Raw genomic sequence first — 4,178 nt, forward strand, 5'->3', positions numbered from 1 at the left:
GCCGCCGGCCATCGGCTAGCCCGCGACGGGGGCAAGGCCTCACCCCGCCTCCTTCTATCCCATCCCTGTTGTCGCCCTCGCCCCTCCCGGTGTTTCCTCCCCAATCACGATCTCGTCATCAGCAGATGCATCTAGGAGCTCCTTCATGGCTATTTGTCGGTCTGGTCAGGTCAGTGGCGCCGCTCCTCCCGTCATGGTGGGAGCCGGGCATCACGGGCGTGGGTGTCGACTCAACCACTGGTTCCAAAGGGCGTCATTGTTCCAATGGATCTAACAAGATTTCAGTACATGACCCGATCTAACAAGGCCTCACCGCCATCGGACAACCTCGTGCACGGACCATCGATGGTGCGCGCAGATCTGGGTTGTGCAGTGCTCGGTGTGATTTGATTTGGTTGGTCGCCGGTGGGGGGTTGGGCTGCAGGTTGTGGTGGAGCGCCGGTGTGGCAGCGGGGCTTGCTGATTGTGCATCAACGACCCGTCTCTTGGTGGGAGGTGATAACCCATAAGTATAGAGGATCGTTTGTAGCCTTCTTCGATAAATAAGAGTGTCGAACCTAACGAGGAGCTAAAGGTAGAACAAATATTCTCTCAAGTTCTATCGACCACCGATACAACTCTACGCACACTTAACGTTTGCTTTACCTAAAACAAGTATGAAACTATTTTGCAAGAATAAAACTACGAGTACTTTGCGAGAATAAAACTACGAATAAATTGCAAGGTAATAAAAGTGGATAGCTTTTGTCAACGAGAAAGTCATTTGTCCCTAGGCAATCGATAACAAGTACCGGTAATCATTCTTATAATTTTATATGAGGGAGAGGCATGAGCTAACATAATTTCTCTACTTGGATCATATGCACTTATGATTGAACCCATAGCAAGCATCCGTGACTACTAAAGATCATTAAGGTCGTGAAACCCAACCATAGCATTAAGTATCAAGTCATATTTATCCCATACACAACAACCCACCTAGCCGGGTTTAAACTTCTGTCACTCTCGCAATCCACCATAAGCGAATCATGAACGTATTGCAACAGCCTACAGCGGGGGGCCCTCACATTTGCGCGAGACGGAGAGCACCGTAGGACAGCACCATAAATAAAATATACAATCGTACCAACCAAGATCACGATTAACCCACAGGACAAAACGAATCTACTCAAACATCATAGGATAGCCAAATATAATTGGGAAATAATATATGGAGTTGAGCACCATGTTTAAGTAGAGATTATAGCGGGGAGAAGGGGTGTTACACCGCTGCATAGAGGGGTAGAAAGTTGGTGTTGACGGTAGCAAGATTGTTAATGTAGATCGTCGTCACGATCCTTGCCCCGGCGGTGTTCCGGTGCCACCGGGACAGAGGGGGAGAGAGCCCCCCTCCTCCTTCTTCCTTGCCCCCCCCTTAGATGGGAGGAGGGTTCCCCCTCTGGTCCATGGCCTCCATGGCGGCGGAGGGGCGGGAGCCCCTTCAAGATTGGATCTTCCTCTCTGTTCTCTTTTGTTTCGCGTTCCTCGGATCTGGCCCTTCACGGTTTCTTAAATTCCCGGAGATCCATAACTCTGGTTGCGCTGAAATTTTTACACGTTTTTTTTCCATAAATTATCTTTCTTGCGCCAGAAGAAGGGCCCCAACCGACCTTTGAGGTGGGCATAAGACACTTGGGCGCGCCTGGGCCCCCAGACACGCCGTGGTGGGTTGTGGGCACTGTAGGCCCCCGTTTGCGTTGATTCCACCTCCCAAAAATCACATAAATTCCAAAATAATTCTCCGTAAATTTTTATCGTGTTTGGACTTCATTTGATATGAATTTTCTGCAAAACAAAAACATGCAACAAACATGAACTGGCACTGTGCACTGGATCAATAGGTTAGTCCAATAAATCATATAAAAAGTTGCCAAAAATATATGAAAGTTGTATAATATTGGCATGAAACAATCAATAATTATAGATACGACGGAGACGTACCAGCATCCCCAAGCTTAATTCCTGCTCGTCCTCGAGTAGGTCAATGATAAAAAAGATAATTTTTGATGTGGAATGCTACCTAACATAAACTTGATCCTATGTCTAGTCATGGCATGAATATTAAGACATAAGTGATTCAAAGCAATAGTCTATAATTTGACATAAAGACATCAATACTCAGGCATCCCAATAAATAATCATGTCTTTCGAAGTATCAACACTAAAAAAGTTATTCCTACAAAATCATATAGTCTTGTCATGCTCTATCTTCTTAACACAAAGTATTTATCATGCACAACCCCGATGACAAGCTGAGCAATTGGTTCATACTTTTTAACGCGCTTCAGCTTTTTCAACCCTCACGCAATAGATGAGCGCAAGTCATGGATATAGCACTATAGGTGGAATAGAGTATGATGATAGGGGTAAATATAGAGAAGACAAAAAAGTAAGAAAGTCTCACATCGACGCGGCTAACCAACGGGATATGGAGATGCCCATCAATTGATATCAATGTGAGGACTAGGGATTGCCATGCAACGGATGCACTAAGAGCTATAAGTGTATTAAAGCTCAATATGAAAACTAAGTGGGTGTGCAGCCAACTTGCTTGCTCATGAAAACCTCGGGCATTTGAGGCAGCCAATCATTGAAATATACAAGCCTAGTTCTATAATGAAAATTTCGCACTAGTATATGAAAGTGACTAAATAGGAGACTCTCTATATGAAAAACATGGTGCTACTTTGAAGCACAAGTGTGGAACTAGCATGCCCCTTCTCTCTTTTTCTTTTATTTCCTTTTTCTTTTTCTCTTTTTTATTCTTTTTCTTTTTCTTTTTTTCTTTTTTTCTTTTTTTCTTTTTTTCTTTTTTTCTTTTTTTTCTCATTGTCCGGAGTCTCATCCCGACTTGTGGGGGAATCATAGTCTACATCATCCTTTCCTCACTGGTACATGCTCTAATAATGAATAATGATGATCATCACACTTCTATTCATCATCCTTTCACTCACGCTTCTACATCATCGTTGAGCTTGTGCTCAGATTGTCTGAGTACAACAATCACTTGAATCGAGTGGGAGTTAATCTTCCAGATGAGATAGTGATGTTTCTCCAAAGTCATTGCCACCAAGCTACTAGAGCTTCGTGATGAACTATAACATATCAGGGATAGATATGATGATCCTTGAAATATTCGCGATGTTTGACGCTGCGAAAGTAGAAATCAAGAAGGAGCATCAATTGTTGATGGTTAGTGAAACCACTAGTTTCAAGAAGGGCAAGGGCAAGAAGGGATACTTCATGAAATGGCAAATCAGTTGCTGCTCTAGTGAAGAAACCCAAGGTTGAAACCAAACCCAAGACTAAGTGCTTCTGTAATGAGGGGAACGGTCACTGAAGCAGGACTACCCTAGATACTTCGTAGATGAGAAGGCTGGCAAGGTCGATAGAAGTATATTGGATACACATTATATTAATGTGTACTTTACTAGTACTCCTAGTAGCACCAGGGTATTAGATACCGGTTCGGTTGCTAAGTGTTGGTAACTCAAAATAAAAGCTGCGGAATAAACGGAGACTAGCTAAAGGTGAGATGATGATATGTGTTGGAAGTGTTTCCAAGCTTTATGTGATCAAGCATCGCATACTCCCTCTACCATCGAGATTGGTGTTAAACCTAAATAATTGTTATTTGGTGTTTGCGTTGAGCATAGACATGATTGGATTATGTCTATCGCAATACAGTCATTCATTTAAGGAGAATAATAGTTACTATGTTTATTTGAATAATACCTTCAATGATCTTGCACCTGAAATGAATGGTTTATTGAATCTCGATCGTAGTGATACACATGTTCATGCCAAAAGATATAAGATAGTGATGATAGTACCACCTGCTTGTGGCACTGCCATTTGAGTCATATTGGTATAAAATGCATGAAGAAGTTCCATGTTGATGGATCTTTGGACTCACTCATTTTTGAAAAGATTGAGACATGCGAACCACGTCTATTGGTATATATGCATGAAGAAACTCCATGCAGATGGATCGTTTGGACTCACTTGATTTCGAATCACTTGAGACATGCAAATCATACCACATGGGCAAGATGACTGAAAAGCCTCGGTTTCAGTAAGATGGAACAAGAAAGAAACTTGTTGGAAGTAATACATTTTGATGTGTGCAGTCTAATGAG

This window comes from Triticum dicoccoides, chromosome 3B, assembly GCF_002162155.2.
Source record: "Triticum dicoccoides isolate Atlit2015 ecotype Zavitan chromosome 3B, WEW_v2.0, whole genome shotgun sequence".
NCBI lineage: Eukaryota > Viridiplantae > Streptophyta > Magnoliopsida > Poales > Poaceae > Triticum > Triticum dicoccoides.